Here is a 19,090-nt window from a genome sequence, read left to right on the forward strand (position 1 = left end):
GAAAAGCCTGCAAAAAATTGTGAATAAGGCTTCCAAACCTCATGGGAATAGTGCTAAGTAGGACTAATGAAAAACAAGCTTTTTCTGCCTGCCTAGCTGTTACAACTCATATTTTCAAGTCTTCTTCCCTTAAGACAAGCACTAAAAACAAATTTCAAGCCAGATCCAAAATTTTCCTGTAGTCAGACAATTCTTGCTAAGGGGGATTTGATTAATAACTGCACCAGAGAATGCCAGACCCTCAAGGAAATGGCAACACTCTCCCTTTTTTGGAAAACAAAATCAAACTCACACCTTGTAAGGCCTCTTTGACAGTGAATTCTGCTCCTACCCAGACTTTCTCCACTGCCTACGACTTCACCATTTTTTTTGCTGATACTTATCACACTAGAAAAAAAATTCCTCTCTTTAAAAACTGAATTTCCATATGTATTAAAGAACACAATCCTGCTTTTACAGTAGACTTTTCTTTTTTTAGTAAATATTTTAGTGTCACATAAGCAAATAAAGTACTTCAGATAAAGGTATATTTCTAATGTAAATACTTTGGTTCCAAAACATTCATATTTTTTTAGAAGTAGTATTACATACGGATCAGTTCCACATACTAAAAATGGTATTAGTTAGCATTCAAGAAAAACTGACCTGTAAGGAGTGGTCTGCTTCACTGACCTGTTCTGACTAAACTGCATCATGTGCATTTGTTACTGCAGTGAACAAACAAGGGTGGTAACGTGCACAGTGCCACACTGTGAACCACAATTTTGTATTACCTCCTTTTGCCAAGCTGCTCTATAACACCATCCCAAAGATAAAAACCTCTTAACCACAAAGAAATTTGGTTTTGTTTTAAAAATTAATGAAATTAAGTTGTGCTCAAGCCTTTTCCCAAACTTGTCAGCTCTGGGGTGCCCCACCCTCCATAGAGCACAGACCACCACATCCATGCCATCCTTGTAGTGGCCCAGAAGCTTCTTTTAGCTCAGAAACCAGAATTAAGGTTAGAACTGCTGACAAACTGCAAAGAGACAAACCAAGATACCCCACTGATTCTATGCCAGGCTGCACTATGGAATGTTTCAGAGGAAGACTCAGTCATTGTGGGATCAGGGACTGAATACGTGCACAGCATCATAAGCTGCTCCCCATCTTGGGTGAAATATCAAACAAGCACAACAAGCACAGGGGACTACTGCTCCAGCTGAGAAGTTAGGAAGGGATCTGCAGTCCCCTCAATCTGTCCCTAGGAGATCTATGCACAACTTTCTTTACCCTCCTACACTCAGGTGGAGCACTGATTCCACCTGGAAGGAGCAGGAGGTAGCAATAAAGACACTTCTGATGCTTACAGAGCCTTTTGGAGCAGCAGGCTGAAGGATGAAGCAGCATCAGGGCTCCTCCAAGGGAAATACTCCAGGAACCCGAAAGGAGAAGCATATGGATTCTGTCATGGGAGAAATAGAAGGGTGCCTGCAGTCCTGTAGGGCAGGTGATGGCCTCCAAACTGACGTGGAGCACGTGCAACTTTGGCAAGGTACACCAAGGCAAGGGTGCACACATGCAGCCCGTTGCAGAGAAAAACAAAGCGCAGTTAGAGCAGTGGGGGAACAGAGCTATTTTAGGCAATTCTCACTATGGTTTACCGTAGTAGCAGAACACTTAGAAAAGCCGTCAAAATGACAATCACTATTTAGGTTAAAAAAGCAAGTAACTACTTCAATAACAATTTATTCACCACCTAATGTTTGCAGTTGAATTACAGCTTTTACGGTGTTTTTCTAAAGTGTGATATTTACTGCCTCTACCTTGCATTCCCAAGATCTTTTTTTTTTTTTCATTTTTTCTTTAAATAGAAAGGAATTGGAATCACAACTTACATGTAACTTTTCTAGGTTCTGTGCTGGCTAAAATGTTCTCACGATGCAGGGAACAGGATCAATGGAGAAATTAAGAGGCTGCAGCAATCCATTAAGAAGTGACCCTCCAAAGTTCTGTGGGGCAGTGTTCTGGCAACTCAGTTGGAGCAACCTAAAATAAAATAAAGGCACAAATTTAAAAAAATCATGCACTGAATCTTTACAAACACCTCTTTGTTTTTTCCCTCTGATTCTAAAAAACACACTGGGGCATCTTTTTTCTTTAATATAGAAGGTTTTTATGCCAAACATGACAATTACTTTATGTCCATTTCACACTTCATCAAAGCTTTAAGCTGTAGATACCTTTCTACAAAGACCATGTTTTCCTTTCAGTCATACAGTATAAGGCCCCTGAAAAGAATTCTGAACAGATATTAAGCTAACACATAAACTAACTAATAATCACATTTCTGAGATTACTCTACCAGATCACACCACAGGTACGTGCACTGTTACACATACATACTAAGGAATTCTTTAGTGTGATGGTGGCAAGGCACTGGAGCAGGTTGCACAGAGAAGCTGTGGATGCTCCATCCCTGGAAGTGTTCTAGGCCAAGGCTGGATTGGGCTTTGAGTGACCTGGTCTAGTGATAGTTGTCCCTGCCCATGGCAGATGGGCTGGAACCAGATAAAAAGCTGAACCTAAATCACCCTCTGGTTTTATGAAACTGCACATCACACCAGAAAGGAGTTATCAAAAACCAGCAAATTTATCTAGTAGGCTTTAAATAATAATTAATATTGGCTTTTGTCAAAGCTTTGCATTGATTTTATCAAGGAATATAGGTTAGGAACACAAAATTTGTTCCTTTGTTTCTCCTTTACACTGGTGAGCTTCAAAGAAACACCATCAGCTTAATTTGGTATCCCTGGGTCGATGCAATGTGTGTCATAATCCTGCAGCTACCCTAAAGCAAAGCTACCTGTCATGCCAGTCCATGTCAAAAGAAACCTGGAAAGAGAATGAAATGTTCATCTGCCCACAGAAAATTCACTGTGCTGTCACCTCTGTGCAAGGGGCTCAGGGCTGGAGTCCCTGGAGGGGAGGCACTCTGGGATGGGGAAGGCTGGTGAGAGCAGGGATGGGGCCAGGAGGCTGGAGCAGGGGGGGGTGAAACCTCCAGCAGCCAATCCCAGCATCATCACACAGCCCAGACCCCACAGTGAGCACAGTCCCAATCCCAGAAAAGGCTTCCCCCATCTATCAAGGAAACAGTCACACTCTGAAGTAGCTGGGGAGGAAATACTTGTGGAAGGAGAAGTAATGAGCTTTAAGCTACAGGGGTTCTCAGGCTGAGGTTTTCAAGTTGCCAGTGCCCAATACTTCACTGTTTTCCTGGAAAAAACATTGGAATGCTTAACTACTATTTACTTGAGTGAAGTTGGCAACTGGGAGTGGACAGGAAGATGGTTTTCTTTTGAACAGAAGGGGACAGCAGCAGTACAAGCAGTGGCATGTATCTGTCTTCACAGGATCACTGCAAAGGCTGTGTCTGCAGGATTACCACAAACTAAAGCTAGATAAAGGGGGAGGTGAGGCAGAGGAAAATAAACCCCTGAAGTTTAGATATTTTAAAAAAACTACTCTTATTTTTTAAAAACATGCAAAATTAACTCTTCAGTAAAAAATCCTGGTTTCTCAAGAGATGTCTGCTATGTCTATTTATTATGACTAATGCCTGTTTATGACTCCATAAAGAAGTGTGTGTGTGGGGGGGGGGAAACAAAAAGCAGCGCAAACGAGAGAAATTTGGTGGTTATTTTTCTAAGTATGCTGTTCCTGGTAAAAAAAGTTCAATAATTTCTGAGCAGTGATCCTACTGCATTGTACTCCAAGTCTTGTGGAGAATTGATTCACTTATGGAAAGCAGGTTATTTCCTCTGGATGGCACCCTTCTAGATGGTTCACCAACAATGCTCAAACTCTTGCTACCTTTAAGGATTGCCTAATTAGGTACTTGAAAAGAATCATGAGGCTGTGCTAGGAACACAATGCTTGTGTCTCTTTAGTTTATACAGTTTTCTCCAATTGGGCATAACATTCATTGACAGACTGTAAGAATATCAAATATTTATAGTCACAAATATAGATTATTTAAATTGCCTATAAACCTAAAAATATAAACTCTAAATCTGTTCAGTCATAAATCACTGTAGAACAAAAATAACTGTTGCTTACTCAATGGCCAAAGGACTAAAACCAGGGAAGCCTCTGTGTTTTTAAGGATAACTTATTTTCCTGGGCAAAAATTGCACATGCCACGGTGTATCAGACGAAAAAGAGAATAAACAGACATTGGGAATAGGGAAACAAGAGAAAATCAAGGGCACAGGAGGTGGGGGGAGAAAGAAGCCTTTCAGCACCACTGAAGCTTTTCTGAGAAGGTCTGATTGATGTTCACTGCTGTAGAAAGCATGAGGCTGCATCCCAAACATTTCATTCCCTTCTGCAAATGTCTGACTCCATACCTCTCCCCATGTTCCCCAGATATTCTTGCCCTATGCGGGATGATCCAGCCAGCATCAGGTTTTACACATGATCTAAAAGACTAAAGGAGGAATCTCCCTGCCCAGGGGTCAGCTTAGGGTAGAATGAAACTTGACCCCTGCCTATGCTCAGCATGAGGGCTCCTTCATGCTTTCCCTTCGACAAAAGACTTGTCCTGAAACAGGCACAGTATTAAAGGCAAAGCTGTTACTACAGCTGCAAACCTACAGGAATGCATAAAAAGTGAGCTCATGGGAAGAGCCAACCGTGCACCTACTGAAGAGGAATTTCAGCAGTTTAACAGGCTGACCAGCCAGGTTTACAGCATTGGAAGAACCGGATCTTAGGCAGGTAAGATCTACTCTCTGCTCCAAGGCTTGCTCACATCAAGGTCTCAGCTCTCAGCACAGACCTGCACATGTGGGCCATCAGTTAACAGGGTCATGAGAGGCCACAAAATCACTGTCCTACACCAGCTTGAAGAACCAGCTCCTGCAGTCTTGGAGGTTGCAAGAAAACCTTACATTTATTCTAAAAAGAAGCATCCGCCTTAAGAGCTTGCAAAGAAATCTAGAAAAATAACAATACTTCTAACTGGACTTTGTAAATCTGCTTGATTTTTAAAAAAACTTATTTAACAACCTCTTGTACATTTTTTGAACCAGGTTACCTTCTTTCTCCCCCCTTCTGATGGCTTCCAGTACCACCTGGCAGCTGAAATTAGCACTGAGGAATGCAAATGTAAAGGAAGACACACCAGACACTCTAACTGGCAGAAGAATGCATGAAATTGAAAAACCATTTGCTTCAATAAAACACCTTCCAGTTTGGATTTCTGTTATACAGAGAGAGTGTTCAAAGGAGAGGTTTTGTTTTTAACAGGGCTTTAATGCTTAAAAGGAGAAAACTGGCAACTTCTTCTGTTTGCAACAAACAAACCAAGAAAGGTGAATTGAGAAGGGCATGATGAATGTACCTGGGTATTACTCCACTTATCATGAAAGGTGTTTCAAACACAGAAAATCGTGTAGTTGTGCTCAAGAACACTGGAGATGCTGGGAAGTGAGCAACAAATGCACAAATGCAGCAAATACACAGTGGGTTGTTTATCCTGATGTTCAGCATAGATGGGTAGAATGAGGGCTAAGTAAAATGACCCACACAAGGAGACCAGTTGATGAGCTTCTCTCAGATGCAGACAAGAGGAAAAAAACATTTAAGAAAGGCTGAGCACCTGCGAGCTGGGAGCGGTGAGCACAGGTCTGCAAACAGAGCTGGTGTTTTCTGAAGCAGTGCCTCACCTGGTGGGGTGCAATGATGCTACTTACACAAATATGTACAGAAATTGATCCCAGTGAAGTCAAGGATCCTGCTTTGTTACATGCAATACCATCACAGATCAGCAAACGTGTTTTCTTGCATTTTGTGTGTAATTTCTGTCTGGTTGAAGTAGCTTCACGGGAACATTTGTAGCTCGAAGGGTCGCCTGAGGCTGAGAAGGAATTTGCAGTGCTCCTGACATCTAATGCCTGATCTCTCCCTGAAATCTGTAAATTAAACCCAAGATGATATTGATACCTGTGTCACAAAAGAGACATGGTCTGCTTCACCCTCAGTGCACCTAATTTCCTCATAATAAGCTGTGGAGTTCTTCCAAAGGGAAAGAACATGCCCATCTATCATCCTGCTTGTTCCCACGTGCACTGTTTAACCAGGGGCAGCCAAAACAGGAGTCAGAAGGGCACAGCAGCTTTTTTCCCAGTGTACAGAGGTGGGATGCAGAAAACCAACACAACCAAGGAGGAGTGGACCACAAACAAGGAGGTACCCACCCATCCCAGGGCTGTGAGCACCAGCTCTGCAGTGCATCCCTATCTGGGTGAGCTGTGTCAGCAGTCAGAGCAGATGAGATTGAGCTATTCCCTCAGATAATGGCAAAACAGTGTCAGGAGCCACCTTAGCTAGAGACTGTGACTGAAGTCACCAGGAGAACCTTCAAGACACCCATTGCTGGCTGACTGGCTGCAGGGGAAGGCAGCTGCTGCTGCCCTGGAGCGCTCCAGAGTCTGAAAACTGGATTTTCACCAGCTACACCTAACAAAACCAACCAGGCTTAAACAGAAAACTTTCAGAGAAGCTGGGGAATGTGCATAGGGAGAATTTTCCACCCTTTCTTGTCCTCTGGTTGCAGTTAGGTCTGTGACACATCAAGCAGGCAGGGCTAGAAGGCATAAGGCTGCATTTCAAGACTACTGCCACAGGAACTTGTAAATCTTTTAATGTAAAACCTGAGTGATTTTCTCATTGGAATATACTTGACTTAAAGCCACCATCGAAAATATTTTATCTTGGGGTTATGACTCATGAAAGAATGGCTAGGTGTGAAAGGAAAGTTAATATATTTTGTGAGAAAAACCCCCTCCCCAGCAACCTTATCAGATGACACGAATTGAATATTTATGTCCTATGCAGTAAAACCAATAGACAGCAAAAGCCACAGCCTAATACTTTGTGTCAGATCTGATGAAAATTCAGACACCTAGCTTATTTCCCCTTAAGGGCTGGAAATTATGGTTAACACATATACAAACAGGAGAAAATGAGATGGTTCAGTGATGAGGATGAAACTGCTGTCCCTTAGTCTGGCATGCTGGAAGATGACACCAGACTAGCCAGTGCTGGTTCTCTTGGATGAGAATGCTTCTGAGGTCATCATGAAATGACACAGCTCACTGGGTTAATGCTCCAAGGCTCCTGACCCAACACATGTGACCCACAAAAACACACCCCTGCCATGCCAAAAAGATGTTCCCATGTTGAATGATTATCACAGTCAGACTTTTACTGCTGATTTCTTTTAAAAATTGCAAATTGAGAAAACAGTTAACATAGAGAATGAAAGAACAGGCCACAGTCAACCACAAAAACTTCCCATAAGGTTCAGCATGTGGGAAACAGATAAGTAAATGCTGCAAAAGATGAACAATATTTAAGTATTAACACAAATGTTTGTTTTGGGGAGGTTTATCTGGCATCTCTACCGGTTTTCCTCCAAGCTCTAATACAAAAATAACTACGTCTCACTGCAACTGGGAAGAGATAGCAGCAGCTCAACATTGCTCCCTTTTTTCCCTCTGTACTCAGAAAAAAAACCCAGCTGCCTTACAGTGTCACACAAACTAATTTAAGGTGATTTAGGATGAAGTCAGCCATATATTAGCAAGTTCAAAAAGTTCAGTCAGTGGTCTCATTTTCATCATCCTGTCAAATGAGGACATACATGGGCAACATAAGGGCAGGAGAAACAGCCTTTTCTCCAGCTGTACAGGTGGTCCCCCATGCTACAGCATGAAGTGAGGAAATTATCCTTTAGCTCATGTAAATCTTGGATGCCATAGTTGCTCACCAAGCTATGAAGAGGGAGCTCATGTTGATGGATGCACACATCTTGCCTGTGCAAGCTATGGTAGGGCTGAAAGTGAGCAAATGCTCCATCTCCCATGAAGGAGTTGCCTCTCATCTTCTCTGTCTCCACCCCTCACTCCAAACAGGGGAAAGTCAAAAGACATGAAATTGCTTTGTGGGTGATCTTCAGTGGTTGTTAAAAATATAAAAAAGAGAAAGGGGGAATGGTGATGGGAAAGTGGTTCAAAAATATGTTCCCTCTTGGGTGAACTCAGGTCTTTTTAACAAGAAAAGCCAGAGAGGCCATGCACAGTAATGCTGAGAAAAAGGAAATGGTACTTCATTTTAGCCAGAGTCATAAATCTTACCAGTGAGCCTCTAACGGCAAAACGGCAAGCAGGGGAATTTTTATACAGAGATAATTAGTTGCGAGCTGATATCAGCTTTACTGTGCTGTGCACTCTGTGTGTGCAACATGTTCTCAACCTGCAAAACCCCACATGAGGTTCTGGCAGCCCTGCTGCTGCTGGCTTTGCCAGAAGGCATGCAGCTGGAACTCCCAGAAACCCTTAGGAAAAAAAAAGGTGAAGATGGAAATGGGTATTTCTGCTCCAGAGAAATCTTGTCAGCCCAGAATGATTCTTCCAATGGGGAAAATGCACCATGTTTATAAAACCACACACCTCTGCTACAGGGGAGATGGACCAACAGGACAACTTGAGCCACCATTAACACCCTTATCTTCTGGGATACAGACACCACTCACAGATCCTGCAGAGCAGGCAGATGGGTCAGGGAAAAGGTTTATCCAGGAGAAGCAAAATGTGGTTGAGTGAAATTTATCAGGCAGAACAAAACAGCTGTGAAGATGCCTCACAAGCACCAGAGTCAATGGGACATTCCCTCCACCTGTGCTAGGAACAAGACAGCCCATCCACCAGTGCTTGTTCCTCGACATCTTGCTCTGTTTCAGAGACCAGCCAGGGACTTGCACTGGTGATTGACACAAGCAAAGACTCCACCACAGGAGTAGTCAGCTGTGCTAGTAGTCAGACCGCACTGCCAGCCAAAGAGAAGCCGCTTTTCGGTTTCTAGATGATAGGGAGTCCAGGAGACATGCCAGCAGCACGCCGGGAGGGCTAGGTGCCAGTGAGCATCCTAGCTCCTGTGAAGCTACTTTAGAGGGGAGCAATTTGGTCCAGATGAGAGGGACTGGAAGCCTTCATCCCCAAAAGATGCCCAAGATAGGAAACAGCACAGAAAGGACAGCAGCCTGCAAAGGGACAGCTCAATGAGAAAAGAGAGCCCACCCCAGCTGCACAAGGAGCTTTGAGGCTAATGGTCCCCACACGTTACCTCGGTGCTCCCCACCTACTATCTGCCCATTCCCTATTTTCTTTTTCATTCCCAACCTAGTGCAACAGGACAGATACACCCATTGCTCAGTCTGCTGGCCCAAAATGGCTGGAGGCAGGTGGGGCTGGGGGCAAACCGATTTTGTCTGCATGGGGTTAAAGCAGCAGGTCTTTTGTCAAAGGCTCAGTTTGCCTGCAACCGTATGTTAAACTGAAAGACCAATCTGTATTTACTGTGCTAAACTACAATTATGGGGTTTTTTTAATCATTCAGCCTAATGGTACACAGCTGTCACAAGAATCTTTGAACACATCACTGGCTCTCTTTGATCTGATTAACCAGATAAGGAACCACAGCCAAAAGATATGAAAGGATGAGTCCAAATTTCAAACTCTCAGCTGAGCAAAGAATTTCATTCAAAGGCATGTGCAAAATAAGGAGGGAGGAGGTTCACAATGCAAATGAAGGTTTTATTTACTACTGATATAAGCAGGTGAAATACTCTCCATTGCACGGTTAAAGAATAAATGGACCCTAGCCTCAAAGTGGTGCTGACAGGTGTTACATCTGCCACACTAATCTGTGTAGATGCCAATATTTGTATCATCTTTTTTCCAGACTCAAAATGAGGGGCTTCCTTCCACAGGGATGCTTTTTACACTGAAGAAGCCTCTTTGTGATAGTGCAGAGCTCCAAGGGCATGGCCCCTTCACCCAAACTGCTTCTGTTCAGCATGTTTCTTCAGATAGCATAGTATTTATTTTTTTTAAATTCAAGACAGCTTTGTTTATTTGATTTTATTTCTAGCATAATGTTTACTATTCCAATCAGAACATTCTGTAATCTCATCTAAATGTTTTATTATTAATTGCTGCACCCCACACCCCACCCTTAATAACTATCCTCAGGAGAAGTAACATTTCAACACAACTTACTCTAGTTAAAGTCATGAATATGCATTATTTATTTATTTAGGTAAACAGTAATTAAGAAAAATCACCAAACCGCCTGCTCTTTGAAACGAGCTCTACTTTACCAGCCTTGCCGTGGGAATTGCAAGTCCCTTAAACACATCTATTACTTTGTCCTCCTCCACCATGATTTACATTGATGGGCCTCAGACCACACTCCAGCTGCCAGAAAAGCAGTCAGTCCTTACGCTGCCTGAGGCTGAGTGACAAGTCCAAAGCTTCCAGCAAGGATAAGCAAGAGGTACCAAGATGTCAGCAGAGGAGAAAGGTGCAGGATGAAGAAAAGAATGTTGCTATCTATCACTCAATATGCTGATTTTTAAAATTTTTTGCAGCAAGACAACTACTACTAACATGAAAACACTCATGACCCCCTTCTGCCCTCTCCCTACAGATGGAGAGCTGTGTCCTGACAGAGGGGCTTGTGACCACTGAAGCCTCTCCATGCTAAGCTGGGTAGCAGCCAGCCCCAAACTGCAGAGTTTTTTGTGCCAGAACAGTCAGATAGCCCTGTGTGCTATATATATAGATACATAAATACATATATATGTATATACACACACAACTTATGCATTGGGTAATAAGCAGCTGAGTGACTCCACTCAATTCCCCTGGTTTTCTTCCTCAGTGTTACATTAACTCAAATATTAAAACATCCCATCCTGACTTACATTTCCACCAAATTGCACCACAAGCATAATAGAATATGGCAGCACCAGAGGCAATAAAGTCACTAACAGGACACTCAATTTTTTAAACCAAAAAAGTCAGATGTACCAAGATAGTCCTCACATGGTTGATTATCCAGCTCAAGGATCGCACCAGCACTACAAGAGAGGAATTGAAATGTATCCCAAAGACAAAGGGATTTTCACAGATCTAAAATTGTTAGGTAAATAGATAAAACTGCGGTTGGGGCTTTGTTTCAGTTTTCAAAGCTAATTTCCGGCCACCGTTCAGAGAAATGCTTTGCATTTCCATTTCTGACTCACCCGCTTTAACAAGCACACTCGCTGGAATTACTAAGCATGGGATCTCATCAAAACATTTCACTTTCTGAATCAAAGTGCTTTTCAATTTTACTGATGTGAACTTATCTATAAAATTTACCATGGTAACAACACTGGCGATGTGCAGGTACAAGTGCACAATGCGATGTGTCAGAGGACCCTTCTCCCACCGGGCATCCCACCAAAGTACAGGAATGCCTCCCAAATTCTGCCCAGCCACTCGGAGCACGCTGACACCAGTCTCTCACATCCCCTTCACAAAGTGATACATGCTCCCAGAGACACATTTAAACATCAGGTATGAATGAAAAGCATTCCTGAAAAGAATCTGTTATGAAACCGAAAATCGGAGATCGCCGCAATGCTGTGCCTAAGTTGAGTCATCAGTTCCCTTTACAGCCTAATAATTGACATTGCCTTGATCAGAATGACTGATCCAAATGTTGCTTTGTGTTTGTGTGTTTTTGTTGGTTTTTTTTAATTAAAAAAAAAGATTTCTTATGTAAACAAGCCGTCTGTCATCTTGCAGGAGTGTTTGTATTCTTCAGATCATGGGAAACATCTGTCAAAACCAGATTTTGCTCTCCTCAATCAACTCGATAGAGTCTTAATCAGACTGTACTACAAAGAACCGGTCTTGTTACAGAAATATATGCTGCCAACTCTCAGTGGAAGAACTGATTTTATTTCACTTTCTTGGGATTAAATGCTGCAAAGATTATTAAAAGAGTTCCCTCCTTCCCCTGCGGGATCTCTCCCCCAAAGGAAATCCTGAGAATTTACATGCTGCTTTTCTCCTCTTTGTGCATGTTTCCAAAATTAACTACCTTCCAGGAAGAGACAGAGAGGAGAGGAATCAAGGTATAGTGAAACTTCAGAGCATGCTGATTTCCCACCTTTTGACATGGGTACTCGGATAACGGAGTGATTCCCCCTCTGATGCTTGCAACAAATAAACACTCCCACGCGTCTGCATCCCGCAGGTCACACCTCCCCAGAATGATTCATTAGGTATTTTCACATCTTCTACATAGGGAAAGATCAAGTGGGGTTGCAACTGCCTCTAGCGGTGTTTTCTGAAGACAAGGTGACACAAAACAGAGTGGTTGCTACTACCAGGGTAAGGGTGATGTTAGACAGACATACTCTGAGTCCCCTGCCAGGGAATCTGCCCGGGAATAGCGAAATCATTACGACAAAAGAAAAAGAAGCCAATTAGAGAAACAATGTGATACTGTAACAGAAAGAGCAGGCTACTCCATTAGCAAGTAAATGAAGAGGAGACTGGGGCAGGAGGACCAGGATCAATGGGTACCAGCCAGGCGTCTTAGCTGGGGCTGTATGCAGAGCCCTGTTAAATGGACCAATAATTTATAGATTAAGGGGACAGTACTGGAAACATTCAATAGAATATACATGGTCTTAATTAGAAGAATGCCCTTGGAAGGGTGAGAAATTAATGGTCATGTCTATATTAGCTTTTACCCTTAGACCTAAACTACTCCACTGGAACCATGTTGCTGATATGATGCCCAATTTTTGCATTTTATCTGGCAGTAACTCCAGCCCAGTGCTGCAGACTGAGCACCTACCAGCAGCTGGAGTATATCACCAGCACTGCTGGAGGCACAGCTCTCAGCGTGTATCAGTAACTCATGGATTACACATCATGCCACTAATTCTTAAATACAAGGCATGAGATATGAGGGGAACCTTGGTATGCTTTGGAGAAGATGGAGGAGGACCCATCTAAACACTGGGTATTGAGAGTAATACAACAGCAGATTTTAAAACAGGAAGACAGACAAAATCCAAAGCTGTGGAGGAAAAGAAATGAAAAACAAGTGGCATAAAAAGGGAAAAGGAAACAATCTACTGGCTGAAGATGACATTAGATTTTATTTCCCTAACTGTGGTAGATAGTTGGACATGAAACTAATATCAGACATATCTGCAAAGATTGTACTCTTCTGAATGGAGTGGAACTCAATTTAAATGAAAGCCTTGCTTTAAAAAAAATCTTCGGGCAAGCAATTTCTTTGAAGTAAGAAATTACTGCATAGCTAGACTTATGAAACAAACCTATGACAATACTAAACAAGATGAAATCTCAACCATGTTTGAGAAATAATGCCCAGAAGCATATAGATTCAGCTCTGCTCAGCACAGAATCCAATGAGCATCATCAACCTTGCAACATCTTGGGGAATCTTGTATTTTTCTGAACAACAGAAAAGTATCAACTTCAGCTATTTTAGAGAGAAATGGACTGTCACACTCCCCAAATGTAGGTGTAATATTATTTTAGCCAAATTTGAGAAGAGACTGGACTTAGCACTGGTTTCATCTGCCTGACCTAAGAGAACACGTTTTCAACTGTAACTTTCATAAACTCTTTGAAGTTTCGTTTTACTACTCTAAGGTCCAAGGGTGGCAATATGAAGACAGAGGAAGCAGAAAAAAAATGGATAGGAATGAAAAGCACTTTGGACTGTCGAGCCAGCAAATGTAAGAATTGTATTTGGCTTTGTGAGAGCACTGCCAATACTAACAAACCATTTGCCGTCTGCTGCTGCATACCAGCAGGTCGTGCACATGCTAACATTAATACTTTGATGCATGCAAAGTGGACACATTTTGAAGTGCCCCCGTATTTGTTTTTAAGTTAATTTTGCACCAACTCTTGAATGTCCTGATTAAAAAATAAAGGCGTGGGAAACAAAGCGAAATAGGGTTTTTCACCTCATAAAGTCAGCAAAGACTGTGTTCAAATGTCTATCTAGTTCTCCCTGACAGCTCAACTCAAACTGAAACCTTAGGCATGACATGAATTTCTTCTTCAGTTTCATGTCACCTGAAAACAGAAGTTCAACATCAGTATTTTCACCATCCCAGTTAACGATCACCCAAAGCAGTAGTAAGAACCAGCAATCATTAGGCCACAAGCAATGCCAACTCCATAACCAGAAAAAAATTATTTTCTTTTCAATCTCTCTGCTCTTAAAATGTGACTGCAGCAGCTTCAGGGACATCCTGCATGATCCATTCTCACTGCTTGTTCCTGTGCAAGAAAGATGTCTTCTGCACTCAGTAATTACCGGTTAACTTTGTCAGGCAAACAGAGCCTCTTTCTACAGTTCTCATGGCTTGTGGAGATGGAGGTCTTTTTTGTTTTGTTTTTTACTTGTACAACAAAACCTACCTGTTCTGCCATTATTGTCTTGTTTTATTACTCCTCATAGTCCTGGCATTTGCTTAAAATTATGTAAAAAGTAGGCAGTTGCACAGAGAATGATTAGTACAGCATGTGCTGTAGCAAGCAATATTATATATTTTATTGCTCATGAAGTCAGAGTACTGGAACCAGCCAAATCTGTTACTTTGGTCTGAAAGTACATTTTTCCTTTCCTGCTTGCAACAGGATAATTAATAACTGAGAAAAATAATGGAGAAAATAACCATGGTGTTAGGTAAGCACTCCTAATTACACAACCTTATGTTTGGACCAAAGATTGATGTTTGGGATGCCTCTCTACAAGAGAATAACAAAGTTTGCACCTCATGTGTGTCACAAGGACGCTTGACACACAGCCTGCTCTGCCATCATCCCAAATTACTCACTACCTGTGCCAGTGTCCTCATCCCACTAAAAAGGCTGTACTTTTCCCTGAAGCTCTGCAAGTAAAAAATTAAATCTAATGCTTTCCCATTTATTCAGAGTGGCTGATGAAAAGCTCACTACTACTTGGGCAAAAAAGGTCTCTAAAATTGCAGCACACAGTCATAAAGCCAATGCATGATGGCCAGAGAATGTTTCCAGGTTACAACTGGCTTTAGAGAAGTTCCTACTTGGTAAATAGTGAGAGGAAATACTGAATAAATATCAGTTTTCCCTTATTTATTTCTGCACTGGGTGAGTCAAGACAAAAGGATGTTTAGGCACTGAGCTGATTTCAGGCCTTGTCCTCTGTGGATGACTTTGCCTGCAATGTTATAGGGCTTTAATCTCACATACCTCATGGATCCTATTATCATCACCATCATAATGAAACCAGACATTGCTTACTTCCTGCTCCCCCATCCTGACTCTGGCCAGGCACACAGAAATGAGAGCTCACTGAAGAAGGCCACCCATCGTTTCACCTGCTTGGCTTCACCTCCCCACACCAAATGGACCAAATGGTGCCAACTTAAGCTGTTCCCACCAATGGGCAGGTCAAGCAGCAGTATAACCCAAACCATAACACTAAAAGGCATTCAGCACACCTTGTTCACAGGAAAGGCACAAAACAATCCCCAGGTGTTTCTGTAATTCCTGTTGCTCTCAGCACAATTAGATTTTATTGACCTGTAATCCTAGTTAAGTGCATTGAATCTTACAGCTGAAGTCAATTACACTGTGTTAAATAGCCTTCCTGATTTGCAAGATGAAGATCACTTCTGTATAAAACTAAATTAGCTCAATAACTCATTATTTGTAGATTGGGTGAGGGGTTGAAACAGCAATGGACAACTAAACAGTTGCTGCGTTTTCAGGCCCTAGTCCTTTAGAGCTGCAAGCAAACTGAATTTGCAGTTTCACCAGTTAGGAAAAGGGACAAGCACTGCAGGCACAGAGAGGATGTCTAGTGTCCACAGCACTACATCTTAAATCATCCGTGTTTTCTCATGGCAAGGGACTCTGAGCTGACCAGCCTTGGAAGGAACAAGACATCAGTTTTCATGTACTGAGAACTTAAAAGTTTAACAACCAACCCAAAGGAGATAAAAGGGCACATCAAAAGGCGTGTGACTTATAATTTCTGATTCCTTACTCAGAATTAGCATCAGCACTGAGTGAGAGCATATAAAAACCCCTTCAATTAATATATTTGCTTATCAGGGACTGAGTGGAGGAGCAGAGGGGCTGAGGGCCATTGGTGGTGATGAGCTATGTGGGCATCCTTAGCAGCCACACTGTGCCAGTGCACACCTGGCAGGAGTCTGTGAGTGTGACATTCCACTGGCTCACACCACCTTCCTCAGCTGCTAGGCTCACTTTTGGTACCCCTCCAACCAGCCTCAAGCACTCTTCGGTTTCTTTCTTACAAACAACCATATTTCCATGTTAGGAGATCTCCACGTAAGTTGTGAGATGACAGAAGCTGTGTTTCTGATCCCATTGGGTTGTGCCGGGCGCGCGTATTGAGCAGACAGGAGTGATTCAAAGACATAAGCAGACAGACTGAGAGGAGAAAGGTGAGAGACAGGGAATATTCCAAATGCCTGCTGCTGCACTGGGGCAGCCAAACTCCACAAGAAAAGTAGGCCTGAAAGACTTAGAAAGAAGAAAATCAGCCCTTTTGAGATCTGGAAATAATTTCTTTTACTCTTTAACACAGAAATGCGAACAGCATGGTGACCATCTATCCCCTGTGAGGAAGCACACCCCTTGTGCTCTGGTCTCCAGGGTGGCTCTTCCCATCGCAACACCCACATCTTTCAGCAACATCGGTACGCTTCACCCTCACAGTGAACGTGAAGAAGATGATCTCCACTGCAAAATGAGGAAGTCAGTCATGGGGCAGATGGAGGAGGTTGCCTGAGAACACACAGGAAACCTGTGACTGAGGCAGGGAACTGAACCCAGACCATGAGTTCCAGTTGGGTGCCCAGTCCAAGCTGGGTGGCTGACAGATCACCTCTTCTTCTGGGTCTTTGAAATGTAAGTTTGGTGGGTTTTATAATGAACTTCTTTTTTTTTTATTTCTTTTGTCTAGTCACTACGTTTCATTACACTCACACTTCTGCTTTGTGAAGGCTTTTGATCCTGCTTCTTTTCTATTCTGGCTTGAAAAACCAACACAACTGAACATCAAACAGAATTTACCCTTCACAGTTTGGTCTCCTCCCCTACCAACATCATCCTCTCCCTAGTGCTCAGTGCTAAGTGTCCTCTCCCAGCACTCAGTGTTGTGTCCTTTGTGCACCCTGTGCTCATGACTGTGGCTCCATCAAAACCCACCAGTGATAATTAGAAGGTGATTCTTCTTTGTAGCTTTACAGCAACTGCTTATGTGAACAGCAGTGCTGTGAGGCAGCAGAACAGATCTGGTGGGAAAACCAGAGAAAAGAGATGCACAAAAAAGGTAAGTTCCAAAGTGAATGTTCTGACACTGCTATGCATCATGTCGACATGAGCAATCATCTGAAGAACAGCTACCAGTAAGCCACAGCATCAGACTGCCTAGGATGTTTTACTGGCTTGGCTAATGAATCACTGGGAAAATGTGAGCCATGTGCTCACTGCCAGGGTAGTCGTCACGGTGGGTGAAAACAATGACTCTTTCACTATCACCATGCCTTGTGGTTTAATTGATATTTTAACATTTTTTAAGATCTTTCTGTGTAAAGCACATAATATGCACTTCTAAGACAAAATCCTTTGGTATTATACTATTTGCAAGGAGGTGCAACGAGTCAAACCACTATTTCATGAAATAATTCACACTAGCTGAATCCCTCACAGAATGTCTCAAGATCTTGAAAAGGAAAAAATAACTAATTTCCACATGTGTAATAACTCACACGGTGAGAAAGAAAAAGACTTCACATTTTGATGAGAAAATGTTGCAAAACCACAAACTTTTGAAAGTGCCCAATATGCTATTTTCAGCTCATCTGGATGCAGACCAAACTATCCACAGCTAACCAAGGTGCATCTGAAGACTGTAATCATTCCGCTCCCACCACAGGCTTTTTGTGCCCACTGTGCATCCAAGGCTGTCAAGCCCTACAAAATAACATAGGACTTTTATGCTTAAAGCAGCCAAGCAGCTGCAAAAATAACTCTGTAAAAATATTGAATACTTCGTCCCACTCAGCAGCTGGAAAAACAATTACTGACTGAAAAATTCAGTGTTTGATATTACTTAATAGTTGGGGAAAAACTATTTGTGAATCATAATTAACATTTATTTAACTATTTAAAAGCATGCATCTACTGTTTGAGGCTTCACAGAGAGCAAATATGTGGCCTTCTGGCACCATTAAACAGACTAATACAGTTAAGCTGGAAGGACACGAGGCAGAAAACCACACTGGAATAGTTAATCCTTCAAGGAACTGGTGTAACTGAGATTGCCTCAGCATGCAGGCTGCAACACCAGGTTTGAACAAAATCAGTAGCAACTACCCTGGGGTAAATTAAGTGAGTGCACAGCACTAGCTCCTGGTGCCAGAGCAATGCAAACATCATGACATAAACTGGATGAAAATCCATTACTAACAGTGACAGAGAAGCTGTTCCCCTTGAAACAGCCTCAGGGGTTTATGGGCACCTCCATGGTGGCATCAGCCCAAGTGACAGCGGGGCTTCCTGTGAACAAGTGCAGCAGAGACTGTGAGAAAGAACGAGAAGTGCTCATCTTCATGAGCAATGAAACTGGTGAGAGCTCTGGAGCATAAGTCTGATGAGCTGAGGGAGCTGGGTTTGTTCAGCCTGGAGAAAAGAAGGCCCAGGGAGGACCTTACCCCTTTCTACAACTGCCTGAAAGGAGGCTGTAGCCAGGTGGGGCTTGGTCTCTTCTCCCAGGTGACAAGATCAGAGGAAGTGGCCTCAAGTTGCTCCAGGAGAGATTTACATTGGATATTAGGAAAAATTTCTTCACAGAAAGGAATTGTCAAGCATTGAACAGGCTGCCCAGGGAAGTGGTTGGGCCCCACTCCTGGAGGTTATTTAAAAGCCATGTAGATGTGGCACTTAGGGATATGGCTTAGTGGTGGACTTGCCAGTGCTGGGTTAGCAGCTGGACTTGATGATCTTGAAGGTACTTTTCAACCTAAACAACTCTGCTTGTATGATTCTTAATGATTTTATGGTTCCATGAAACCAATGGTGGCTTAGGTCAGGATTTACGTTCCAGAAGGAGACGAACCATTAACAGGCTGCCGAAAACA

General features: G+C 42.6%; 1 protein-coding gene across 1 annotated transcript in view; it reads right to left on the minus strand.

Annotated features, from left to right (window-relative positions):
* Positions 1-19,090, minus strand: part of BACH2 (BTB domain and CNC homolog 2) — a 138,944-nt gene that overhangs the window by 76,335 nt on the left and 43,519 nt on the right. The window contains exon 3 of the mRNA XM_066545923.1: positions 1,878-2,028. The gene's annotated coding sequence lies outside the window, so the exon portion shown is untranslated. The remainder of the gene's footprint in view (positions 1-1,877; positions 2,029-19,090) is intronic.

The sequence above is a fragment of the Molothrus aeneus genome, chromosome 3 (assembly GCF_037042795.1).
Source record: "Molothrus aeneus isolate 106 chromosome 3, BPBGC_Maene_1.0, whole genome shotgun sequence".
Classification (NCBI taxonomy): domain Eukaryota; kingdom Metazoa; phylum Chordata; class Aves; order Passeriformes; family Icteridae; genus Molothrus; species Molothrus aeneus.